The sequence below is a fragment of the Maylandia zebra genome, linkage group LG15, assembly GCF_041146795.1.
Source record: "Maylandia zebra isolate NMK-2024a linkage group LG15, Mzebra_GT3a, whole genome shotgun sequence".
Lineage (NCBI taxonomy): Eukaryota > Metazoa > Chordata > Actinopteri > Cichliformes > Cichlidae > Maylandia > Maylandia zebra.
In genome coordinates this window covers 30,725,561-30,739,135 of record NC_135181.1, presented here as the reverse complement: position 1 = coordinate 30,739,135, position 13,575 = coordinate 30,725,561, and the positions used below count along the sequence as shown (strand labels likewise).

Below are 13,575 nucleotides of genomic sequence, written 5' to 3'. Positions count from 1 at the left end.
TCGCTCCATCGTGGTGCGGTGGCGGACACCTTGTGTCTGTCTGCCACATGTGGCATTCAGGGAAACTGGTACCTTTCCCCTGCGATGCTTTTATTGTATTTATGGCAACCTGTGGAGTGTGGCTGGCATGCAGATATATATATTTATTTATTTTATTGGGGGGGTTGAAAGGATAACACCATTTTGTTGCCTAACTGTAAAATGGGTGACAGTATTATATGGTGGAAGAAAAATGTATAGAATAATTACTGTATCATGTGTTGATAAAGCAGGGCAGTCGTGACTTTACATTGATAGCCTTGACAACAGAGGTTGTCATTGTATACAAAACGGAACATGCATTGTGTGAGTGTGTAATGTTCAGCGCTACAAGCCTGGACAAGACCCCTACAGTATGTGGAGTAACTATCGTGGCTTGCAGGTGCTGCTTTAGATAAAATATACAGGACAAATGTGTTGCAGATATTTATTGTAGATGTGTGTTTTTTCTGAACTGTGCCACATGCCCTGCTCTTCGGTAAAGCCATTACAGCCAGGCATTCTGGCCACTTTAATCCCCACAAAACAAAAGAATGGTTTTCCTGTACAATGGCATAGCATTAGCAACCTGTGCCAAATCCTCCGGCAATCACTGTGCCCTCTTTTCAACCTTGTTTGATGGGTGAAGACACATTGCAGTGTAGTGACTATAGATATTCTTAGCAAGGTTTGTCCCCAGTGGGGGGGAAATGGTGAGTTACACTTGCCCCCTCGCCCAATCAGTGCTCCTGGGTCGCAGGATGACCTGGAGCAGCGTCCAGCAGGATGTGCCCTCAGTGAGGATTAAAGGCTTTACAACGGGGGGGGGGACAGCGGGTCATGGTGAGGAAGGTGTCTGCTGTGGTTTGGCCCTGTTTGTGTTCAGGTCTGCACGTTCACATGCATTGCTTCTCATGCAAATTGAGTATACAGACCCAGAAACTGCAGTGATGGCTTGTTAGGTGAATTTTAGTGTGAATGATAAGGTCCAATATTAAAACCTGAAGTGACTGGTGGTGTGGATAACATTCATTGTTTTGCTGGGAAACCCTGCATCCTGCCAGTCATGTGGACGGTAGTTTGATTTTTACCACCCAACTTGCCTCAGATAATGTGACTTCTATCCACCAGTGGTATCCTCCAGCAGGACAGTTATCTGCACAACAAACATGAAGAGACCAGTGTGTTGACCCGGCCCCTGAACTCCCCAAATCCTTATCCAAATCAACTTCCACCAGAGAACAAGCCCGTTCCATGGATGTTCTACGCGTAGCAAACCACAGAATCCAGAAAATTTGCTTCCAATGTTTCAGTGCCTGACACCCAGACGTCTTGTGTACGTTATGGAGGGAAGAGCTATTTTAGTGGCACAAAGTCAAAGCAGTTGTTGTGGCTGTTCTCTGTATGTTATTAATTAATACCTTTTTCTCGTCTCAAAGTGTAGTAGTGTAGTAGTAGTAATGATAGTGATAAGCAGATCCATTGTTTGAACGTTAATGGTTCATTTAAGTAATTTTTAAACATTTTTTTGTCAAACAATTTTATTTCCCCTTTCTGATTGATATGAACTGTGATAGTGAACCGCATAATCTAGGCTTCCTGTCAGATAAGTCTTTGTTACCTTGGGCTGTAAGAAGTCATCATAATTTGATGGCCTCTTAATAAAATGTGGTTGACAGTAACTAATATATTAATGTTTTTGGTGTTGGAAGATTTAGGAGGCTACACACGTGTGCAAAAGTATGCATCTGAAGGGAGGTGTACACTAAAACAACTAAATGGTACAGTTTTTTTTTTTTCTTTTTTTCTTATTTGCCAAAAAACCTGTAGCAAACACAAGTGCACTGGTGCAGGTCACTCAGCTGAATAATATCCAGCCACATTCCACTTGTGTTTTTCCTGCTCTGACATGCACAAATGTCTGCAGTGAAAAAGAGCCAGCTACATAATTGTCATAACAATGATGGTTTGTCGATACGGTTGGTTTGACCCACGTGTGTTTGCCAACACACTTGTCTAAATGCCTATGCCTCTGATCCTATCTGATTGGTTAACATTCTTGAGTATGCAGCAGTGAAACAAAAGCGAGGATCCCAGTGGAGCATTAAGAGCTTTCATTGATTGAGTCCTTACAGGTTCAGCAGCACACGAACAAGCCTCGTTTCTCTGCTGTGCGTGTTGTATCTGCAGTTTGAATATCGGGCTCTGTGTTGTTTCCACTTGCAGTAATGACAGAGTATCTTGTCTGCAGTCTGTGCATTGCGGTCGATGCCCTGCAGATTCTCATAGTCGGATCCCTCTCTCGTTCAGTTTATGTATCAGTTGTGTGGCCACATTTTCAGATTTAAAATTACATCACCATCTGGAAAGCATTGAAGTGGAGAGGGATCTCTTTCTTTCTTCCTTTCCTGCAGCTTAGAAACAAGCCACACCTACTAGAAAGTTTTTTTTTTTTTCTTCTTCAGATTTCACTTTGCCTTTTATGGTTTCATTGCGTTGACTCCTCAGACTGTTCATGTGCCTTTATCATTAGCGTGTTTACTCTGGTGTAAGCGGTCAACAGCGCATCCACACCACGTGGCTCTTTCCACAACCCCAGGCCTCATATTTCCTGTCCTTCCCTGACCTAAGCAACGCACACTCCCACTGTGTAATTTGATGCCAAGTTTCCTGCTTTTTTTCCCCCTCCCCACTCTTTGTTAGCATTCAGAGACTGTCCTGCCTCTGCAGCACACATACTGTACATGCATGCCCATCTTTGGTTTAGCTCAAGAGGAAGACAATACAAGGAATCCTTTCGTTATAAAAGTTATTGGTGCTGTTGAGGTGCCGGAAACCTTTTAAGGGCATGCATCTCCAGGCTTGAAGCTGACAAGCTAGATCTAGATACGCTGACGGGGCCTGGTCCTCGTGGCAACAGGAGGCACGCTGTTTTGGTTCATCGCTTGGATGTGTACACTAGAGTGTTTGTTGGGTACGCATGAGAGCGGAGAGGGGGAGAAAGTGCATGACCAATTGACCTGAATGAGAGGGCCAAGCATTGAAGCCCAGAGGGTGGTAAAAATGAGGGCCTCTTTTTCTACTCTGGCCCTTTCCTTCCCAGGTTTAGCACTCTCCAGGGGAACCCTTAATACCATCTGAAGGAATTCCTCCTGATCCATTAATAGGATAATAGGCAGACTAGAAAGGAGACTGGCTCATTAAACAGAAGGTCATTGTTCCCTTTACTGTTTACTCTCCTGTCTTTCTGTCGAACCAGGGTTCACTTATCGTATGATTAAGATGTTTAGTTGTTGACAGGTTTTCTCTGGAGTTGCCTTTCGTTCTTTTCCCCCACTGATTTTACACTTTTGTTTAAGTTTAAGTGCAGGTTTACCATAGTGATAGAGTAGAAACACAAAAGAAGACCGAAGGCTGCTCTGCACTAATCCTCCTCCTGTGATGTTTTTTTTTTTTTTTCTTCCTTCCCTTCAGATGAGGCCCGGCTTCTTGTCAGGGTTTTTTTGAATCTTCAATAGAGGAAGAAACATTTTAGAGTATTTTCGATGTGGGGACACAGAGTTACTGTTCATTTGAAAATCAATTAAATACTTGATGTTCTACATGCAGAGGACAAAGGAGGTGTTTGGGTTTTTTTTTTTTTTTTTTTTTTTTTAGCAGTACTGGCAGTTACTTTTTACCAGTATGTTTGGAGAGCATGTACAGTGACTTAATGTTTTAAGAAAAAGGTATGTTATTATTTTTAATCTATAAATCCTGTATGACTAATAGAGGTGGGAATCACCATACATCCCACGATACGATATTATTGCAATTTTTTAAATATTTTGCGATATTCAGATTCTGTACATAAAGGTAAACTTTATCAATATTCATTTTATCTAATATCAAAGTCTCACACTCAGTCTTTCTCTCATTTCAATCAGTTTTATTGTTGACAAACTGAACGGTTTGTATTACAGTCTAGTCCAACTTAACTGAATGCAACCATCTGGTACAATTATAGCTATTCTGAACTATGCAATTTATGAAAACTATGCAGCCCATTCAGCAACTGAAGAACTTGAAAGTAAATTAAAATAAAATATAATTTTACATTAAATAAAAAAGTTTTAAACTTAATTAAAATAAAACATGTCTTAAATTAAAATAAGTAAACTGTCATGTTTATTGCTGCCAAAAAACAAGTTAAACACATTTGGACAGTGAAGGAATGTCAGGATTCTTGCTCAGAAAAAGGATCAACATGCTCTGAAGTCAGAGTTCCAGTCCACAAAAACTTTTTTTGTAACAAAATATCGATTTCTGCTGTCCCTGTATCGCTACATTATTAGCAAACAAAATATCACGATACTACACAGTATCGATTTTTTTCCCCCACCCCTAATGACTAATGCTTTTAGAAGTTATATATTTTGGTTTGACTTATTGACTCTTCTGATCGCGTATCTGACGTCAAATGTTTCCACAACATTGACTTCATAATCACAATACTCAGGACTCCCCCCCCCCCCCCCCCCCCCCCCCTGTCCTGTAAAATATAACAGGACAACGGAGTATATTCTCCAGCATCTCACACTTCTGATAATCAGCTGTCTGCTTGACGTTTATTCAGCTGTGTAAAAACTATAACTTTAATCTCAGACAAAGTGATTTACTCAGGAACAAATAAAATACTAAAAAAAAAAGCCAAACAATAACATTTTAAGTTATCTAAGTGACTCATATATATTTAACCTGAGTAGCGAAAGACGGCGGTGGGTTTGAAAACGATTTGCGGGGAGTCCGGTGTTCTCACGGCGCTAGTGAGCCTAGCCCCCGGCTCGCTAACGAGCTAGTGGGTAACAGACGTCTCCGAAAACGTCGGAGCGCTTTTGAAAATATGTGGTGTCCTGATAAACTGAGCAGATATTTGAAGTTTACACAGCTACATTCTCGCCTGAAAATATGTTAAACGTTTATTTTGTGACCCAGAAAGAATAATAAGAGTAACATTAAAACTAACTAGCTGCCGCCATTGTTGGAAACTGCGCTGGGCCGCGCTAAGAATTCTGGGACACAGCTGCTTCTTCTTCTTCTTCTTCGGGGTTTAACGGTAGCTGACATCCTTGTACATGCAATGCTGCCATCTTCTGTTTCAGTCCGTTATTACACTCTTAAATCCTGCCACTTATTCCTGCGTCTTTTGTGATCGTACAAAGTTTCAAACGACGCGTCGACTATTAAATCAGTCGTCGACGATTTTGATAGTCGACGTAATCGTGACTAGTCGACAAATCGTGGCAGCCCTAGTGCACATGCACATTAGTTGTAGCACATTTCCAGTTCACTCCAGAGGCAAGTCACCACACTAGCAGTCGCTCTGTACTCATGGTCTGCTGGTAGTACTACCATTTTTGTAACATCTCCATTGAAGCGGCCTACTGACATCCTCTCTGGGGTGTGCTGTCTGGTTTCAGAGGGACTTAACCAGCAGCCAGGGGAGCCACGATGAAGAGCTTTAATAAGTAAACAGGCAAAGTTAAGGCTGTTCGATATAACAATATATATCTGATGACGATATAAAAACATCTATCGTTTAATTCGTGGTGTCGCAAAATAAACTGTTTACAGCAATATTTTTTTTTTTCATCGTTTTGATGGTCACTGTAGTGGCTATATTAATTTCTTAAAGTTCTCTCTTTCTCTTGTATTTAATATAACCAAAATATGGACGGGCAGGCGGTTGTTTTTATGCGTTGTCATTAGCAACAACGACGGTAAAACCATCGCGTGTCCGCTTGTTTATTTTCCACATAAACCTTTCACAATAAAGCTCAAGATCCTGTTGGGACTTTTCAAAATAAACTGAATCACGTGAAAGAGTATGCGGAGTATTTATGGATGAGAAGCAAAAAAGAGCCGTCATGTGCTAAAAAATAAACCTTAGACTCAAACATTAGAACAGGCTTTTCCCTGCATCACGCCGTGTTATAAATACTCACAAAGAAAACGGAAAATGTATAGTTTCATGCATTGGTTAAAACACTCGACTCCAGGTACACGACGCCCAGCTGGAAACGCTTCACTCAAGACGAGGTGCCTGAGATTCACAGATTTTACAGAAAATGTTAAATTTTTGTTATTTATATCGTTATCGGGATATAAGATTTTCGTCATATCGCACAGCCCTAGGCAAAGTCCTCTGACTCCAGTTCACATAGGCCTGTGAGCGTCACATATGGATACGGAGGAGAGTTTGTCTCTGTCTGAATGCCAGAGTACCACAGCTGGTCTTTGTGGTGGAATACAGACAGAAAGGCTGGATAGATGCAGCTAATGAGGAACATCTAGCCAGAGGTGATGAAGTCATTCAACTTTGTGATGTGTTACTGCTCGAGTGTAATTCACATTTGGCAATTTTCCAGATCCTTTTAATTTTTTTAAAATGCTCAATAAGTGGAAGGCACCGCATCTAATCCAGCATATGGCTCACACATTAAATTGACCAAAATAACTGTTTTATGGTTATGAATGCAACACGACCACGATGCTGTGTCAGCCTTTAATTTCTATGTGATTCCAGAAAACACTAAACAAATACAATTCATGCAGCTTAATTAACCAAAGAAAGTTCCAAGCATTCACTTCAGAGTAGTAAACATCTGAAATGCCCCTGGGGTTGAAATTCTTTGCAGTGTACTTGGAACTCGACAAAGATTATCAGAGTAGTTGTAGTAACCAGCCGCAGTCAGTCGTGACTACACGGTGACAGGCGGTGGTTTTTGTGCCTTGATTGGCAGGACAGTAGAGCAACAAGACAGGGAATATGGAGAAGAGAAAGTCGAGGTGTGACTTGCAGTGAGTGGTTCAGTTGGTGAGGATCTGGATGAGGGGTTTCCTCAGCTTGGTCTGCTTTTGTCTTGAAGGAGCTGTGAGTGTACAGAGGCTCCCTCAGTGTCCTTGCTGCTGTTGCTGCTGCTGCGACAACCTGATTGATGGCTGTAATAGCTCCCTCCGGCTTCTCTGTGGGTAACCGAACTCATCACTGTCGAGGGCACAAGCCTGACACTGCAGCATACTTTGTCCCCAACACATTCTGTTCCCTTTCACCTCGATTCATGCTGAGGTAGTAGAGGTGACTTTACATTAACACCCAGAGCTGCTGGATATCTCTTTTTCGCCCCACAGGTTAGATCAGTACTGTAGTTCCTATTGTTCAAGTCTGACCCTGCCACCCCTCCCCCTAATATTCTTTTCACAATGCTGCATCGATCCACTGAAAAGAATCTATCTTCAGCATGTGCTCCTTCACGGTGAGTTTAAAGCACCTGCTCGGCTGCCACTGTAACTCAGTGTCATTCCCACAGACATGTATGCAGCAGTACAGTAAGCACTTGGAAAGCTTTGTTTTGCTGTCTCCTCTCATTCTCTAACCAGTGAAGCCAGCAGCACTGCCAAAGTTAACACAGATGGAATACACACATGTTGACTGCCTTCTAACATTCCTGACAAGGGCTGTACCATTACAGCATGCATTATTTGAGCAACGTTTTAAGGAGGTTCTCTGTAATTCAACTAAAAGAGAGATATGGAAAGATAATGTGCTTCTAAATTGCAGGAAGCTTGCTGTTATGTCGGGGGAGACCCATGTATGATTTATACAAGCCAAAAAGATGGCTTCTTAGCAATAAGGAAAGCTAAGAAGTAATCACTTTATTCCAATTGTCTCATGTTTGATTTTTGTAAGTTATAGAATATTAGCACATCTGCAGCACAGATTGTTAAAATTGTAAAGGCAAGCAGTCAGCACCAAGTAAAAATGTCTTTCTGTGCATTTCCCTGTTTGTTGTGCTCTCTGTAAAGGTGTTTTAGCAATTTTTTTCTTCAATCTGATTTCTTATCAGAACACTCGGCCTGTCTGTTTTCCAAGTCAGTAGGGCACGCAGGCTGTGACAGTGCGAGGCCTTGGTGGTGCTGCTGTTGTTGTTTTTCTGTAGCTGCACAAGCTGCCAGATGGCTTTGCCAGCGAGGTAATGTGATTTAGCTCTGTGACGAGATGGATACCTACTAGAGAGGCAGGAGAGGTAGGCTCACAGGCAGTCGTCGCCTCTCAGTTTGGCTCTATGGAGAAAGAAAAAACAACATTTAATGTAAAGTGCAAAAGGAGGGCAAGTTCTTCAGTATGGCACCATGTCTTCTTTTTCAAAGCAGGTCGTTTCTTTAATGTGGTTCTGTGTGGTCTGAAAAGGGACCACGTTGGCACGTGTTGTTGGGTCATTTTAGGCCCTCGGTTCAGCGTCGGTCTCTTCCTCTTTCCCTGCACCATTGTCCCCTCAAAGGAGGGGAGGGAGAGAGAGGGTGGGCCCTGCTTTGTGCACCCAGCCTGTGAGAGTGGGAGACTTCCCACTCTGTGTTCCCTCAGGGCCACTGGCACTACTGCAAGAGAACTCTGCAGCATTTCAAGGCAGATTAAGACCTTGTTGAAAAAGAGTGAAAGAATTTGGCAGGCTGAAGAAAGCTTGAATCACTGCTGGTGGGGGGAGGGAGGAATGCTTTGAACCTACCATGCTATGCCATTCAGCATTGATATTAATGAGGCGTGCGTATGTGTGTGTTGGTTGGGTGTACGCACGTGCACTTACAAAGTCAAATAAAGCAGATAAGTTTGTACCAGTAGCGATGGGTATATCTGCAGCTCGGGGTGGAGTAGCCTCCTGTTGCTTCAGCGTGTAAGCTTTCTTATTACACCTTCTGTTCAGTGATAGAATTTACAGGATTTTTTTTTTGTCTGTTTGTCTGTAGTAATTGAATTATAGTTTGGCTTTGGGATCACGTAATGCAGTATACTTCTCTGCCAAGAGTCCTAGATCAGGTCCAGTGAGATGGGATGGAAGGATATAAACAACTAAATTCTTCTGCAATGTCAGTAAGCCAATTGTGTTGTTTTGGTTGATGCTAGTTTTTATACAACTCAGACTGGATTCAATTCAGTGTTTCCAACAGATTTAGAGTTTGTACATTTGGGCTTTTTTGTTTGTTTGTTTTTTTACAGCCACTCTTATGTGCCGACAGACAAGACCAAGTTTACCCTGATCTTAAACACCAGGAAATTTTAAGGCAAAACCTTGAGCCATTCAGTTAGCTAATGTGAATTAATTATTGTGTTTACATATATAAAAACGGTTCTGTGAAATGTGCAAATGCTACGACTTAATGCAGCTTTATCTATTCAGCTGATATCCATCCACTGGTGGCCACTCACTGAACAAACAACACTGAGCAAACAAAAACAAAAACCAGTCTTGCAGTCTTTTTCATACACAACTGCACAGCTCCAACTGAAAGGGTTCTTTTTGATCAATTTTTAATTCCATAGCACTGTACAGTCATTTTGAGGGCAGGCTTATTAAAAAGGGGAGGGGGGAGGGACGTTTTGCAAGCCAAGCTCTAAAAATAGCCTAGCTTGTATGTACATATGTAAGGGCATGTGTGTTTGCAATGTGACTGAGCCCTGTCTCTGTGTGACTAGACAACATTCTGGTTGCTGTTGTTTAACTGGTCATCAACTCTTTCTAAGTGCATGCTGAGTGTCTCCAGTTTGTGAGGTGGTTCTGCATTTGTGGCAGACACACACAGCCTCCCATCTGAGAACTTAAAACCTTTTGTTCCTCGAGGAACTGTGTCTAGACCTGCTCTCTGTTCTCTGACTGTAATCTGTTGCCATCATAGCAATAGCTCAGCTGCAATTTGGTGTGTTTGCATGTGTCGTTATGGCTGTCCCTGTGTATGTCGAGCGAGTGGGAGGAGAGGGGGATGGCGCTGAGAGGAAGAGAGGGGAGGAAAGAGAGAGAATAGGCATTTATGAGCCTTGCTCGCCCAATGCAGCAGCTGAGCTGCCGTCCCTGCTTCTCGTGATGTGTGGCAAGAGCAAGACATGCTGTGAATATCAAATTTCGTCAGAGCTGAGAAAAGGAGGGCAAGCAGCGCTTGGAAATCACTCCAGTTGTCTGGCGAGAGATTGCTGCCCTCTGATAACCGAGCTGCTCTGGACACACGCAAACAGCATCCTCTAGCACCGTGGCAACCACTGGGCTCTAGCCAGTTCTCCCCAGACTCATTATGAAATCTGTAGCATCTCTCTGCAGTTCTCGCTGTAATCCGACTGTTTATAGGATTTCTCCCATTTCCCTGAAATGGAGTCTCATTTTGATTTCTTTTCATATTTTATTGTTTTGTTAAACTCGTCATATCCAGCTGCAACATTTTTATTATTAGTCTATTAAAGTAGCTTTGCATGTTTAAAACCATTCAAAATAGTCAAAATTGATCATATACTACGACTTGGTGCAGCCCTCAATTCATCCGCTGTCTGAATTTTTCTTTTTCTTCAGTAATCAATACATTTTTCACCCTATTCATTACACTGGATATAAATGAGTGAGGTTTAAGGGCAGGCAGTGTTTGGAAATCATTTCAGTTGTCTGGTTTGAGATTGCTGCCCTTTGATAAGTGAGCCTCTCTGGACACACACAGGGGTTGTGCAGCTGCAGTGTTCAGCTGCATAAGCTGACCACAGCCCAAATAAGATTAACAGCAAGAATGTTAGAAGAGAGACACGGCATTTTAAGAAACCTGCACTGAAGTCTTTGGTCGAACTCCACAACAGCAAAGATGGTGAAAGGCATATAATTTAAAACGGGGAAAAAAGCCTGCATGAGTCAGCAGACGTTTCTGAAACTGTTGGTTTTTATTTTTAAATGAGATTTGACCTGCAGTTCTGTGCATGAGTTTTGGTAATGGACGTTTCGAAACGATTGTCCAAATAAGGCTATGTTCACACTGCAGGTTTTAATGCTCAATTCCGATTTTTTTGATCAAATCCGATTTTTTTTTTTTTTTTTGTCTGGTTTTTCACACTACAAATAAAATGTGACAGCAAACGCCCGTGCTTTAACAATGGCCACCATGCTTTCTCGTTTGTCTTCTCCAGCGCAGATAATTGGCGTCTGTCTTGTGTCAGTGACGTAAAAGACTGATTCAATGACCATTCTAACAGCAGTCGCTTTCTAAAACATCAGATATGTATCGGATTCAGCACCACATACGAAAGTGACTTAGGTCGGATTTGAAAATATCAAATAGATTTGTGCTGTTCAAACTGTCATACCATGATTGGATATGGGTCGCATAGGGTCAAAAAAGTCGGATTTAATGCGCTTTCGCCTGCAGTGTGAATGTAGCCAAAGTGCCTGACATGACTTCTGCTGAATAACAAGACTTGTTTCTAGAACAACACTTTGCCGTTTTAGGTTTACGTGTTTAGAAGGTAGGTGGCGATGTAGTCTAAAGTCCCAAAATATACTGAATGAGATCTCTAAATGTTCTCGATCCTAATTAGTTCAACCTTTTGTGGAAAGCAAAAAGTGACACACTGGTTTAGGAGGAATCACATTCTTTTGGGCTGTCAGTAGGAAGAGAGACTGCTGTGCAGCGTTCAGAAGCCTTCTTGTCACCATAAAGCCATTTCCTCACAGTTACTACAGGTCTGAACTTTTCTAAACGTCACCTGGTGGAGTTCTATGTGAGAATGCAAATGTCAAAGCACACATTAAATGGTCTTTAACTTGTCAGCTTTCTAGTACAAAGTCCCCATAATGGCCATTTGTGTCCATCCCACTACACCCATTGTTTAACAGCAACATAGTGGGTGTAGCGTATGCTTCCTCCTGCACACTCTATGCAGGCTGAGTATTTCACATGTAATTCATGTAAAGATGGTTTCAGGTCAAAAAGCCAAAAACTGCACCTGACTATTTCTTTCAGCCTGTAAAATGCAACACGTAGGTCCTTACATAGTAGATATCCCCTAATGATTCACTCTTCGTTTAGAGTTGTGTTAAATAGTTGCATATAGTGGCTGCAACCCAACTGTCTGTGTTCACCTTCAAAGAGTTGTGCTTGCTGTTATGTTTTGCGTGTGTGTGTGTGTGTGTGTGTGTGTGTGTGTGTGTGTGTGTGTGTGTGTGTGTGAGAGAATGAGAATATCTTTCCATGTGTGTCCTGATAGCTGCAGGCGCTCTGAGGATTTCCCCTCCACTTGTCATGGTTCCTGACTCTCTGTCGTCCTCTTGCTCTCCTCCTCCTCCCTCTACTGCTGCCCCTTACATTCTTTTGTTTTCCTCGATGTGCTCTCCTAATTTCGAGGGTTTTCACTCTCTGCCTGAATCACATCAGCGTTTCCTCTCATTTCTGCCCGCTGTCCTTCCCACCTCCTCTCTCTCTGCTCTCAGATTGTCCTGGAGTGGCGCTAGGGCTGGGCGATATATCGAGTTTTTTAAAAATATCGATATATTTTCATATGAGATATAAGATGTGACAATATCGTTTATATCGATATAGTCTATGTTACGTTATAATTATACTTGTGGAGCTGCAGGTTTGCCTCTCTTTCGTCCACTTTTGTCTCTACGCAACGTTACTCGGCCTCGCCTCTCCTTCACTGAACACAACTCCGCCTCCCCCATAGCTTCACCTGCAGGCAATGACAAGATGAAAGCGGAAAATCTCCGTTAGCGAGTTACCGTGCGTGGGGCTGGACGGCGTCAACGTGTTAGCGAGCTAACCGCGCTAACGACATGCAGCCAGGAGGGGCTGCACGGCCTAAAATCCTTTCATTTTCTCAAAACTCGACAGTGCGCCTTATGTATGAATTCTGGTTGTGCTTACTGACCGCGAATCGATTTTATGTGGTACACAGCGCTCAGCAATCTGTCAAAAAATGTTTTAATATGACTTTGCTAAGCTACGGAGCTGCACCGCTTGATGGATTGTCTTGGAGGATTAGGGCTACCGGGGAGGAGCCTCGCGGAGTGATACGTACTGTGCTTCAACGTAATATTACCGTACTGTGTGTGTATAAGGACCACAAACGGCACCTGTTCAGAGACGTGGTGCAGCTGTGAAATCTGTCTCTTTGTTATTATGCTCAGCGTCTATTAGTTTACATTTTGACTGCACAATTGTGAGCTTTTTGTTATGCACAAAAAAACATTGTTTTCTTTTATTTATGGACCATGATTATTTAATAAATGCTGATAATTTATTTTTGAATAATTTCTTCATGTACATCTACGCTGTATGTAAATAAAAGCGCCCACATCTGGGACACAGTGTGACTAGAACTCTCTTTTTGTTCTTAACTTATGGCTTTAAAAAAAAAAAAAAATCGAGATATATATCTTATATCGCCATCCAGCTAAAAAATATCGAGATATGAATTCTGGGTCATATCGCCCAGCCCTAAGTGGCGCTGAGGGAGAGCCGCTTCACCTCACACACGGAGGCAGTGTTTACAACCAGAGCAAGTTTGGCCTTTTCTCTCACCCTGTCAACTCTCCCATCCCCTTTCCATTGTCCTCCGGAACTCAAAGCTTCACACACACAACTTTAAATCTCACTCTCCCTTCAACAGCCACCACCTCTTTTCATCTCGTTGCCTCACACGCTTGCTTGAGCATAAAGTGGTGGAGATCTAAATTGGCAGGAGCTAATTGAGAGGGGTCAGTGGGCTTTACT

At 42.4% G+C, this 13,575-nt stretch overlaps 1 protein-coding gene across 1 annotated transcript in view; it reads left to right on the top strand.

The window, feature by feature from the left end:
* rev3l (REV3 like, DNA directed polymerase zeta catalytic subunit) overlaps nt 1–13,575 on the top strand; it is an 86,594-nt gene that overhangs the window by 943 nt on the left and 72,076 nt on the right. The window lies entirely within an intron of this gene.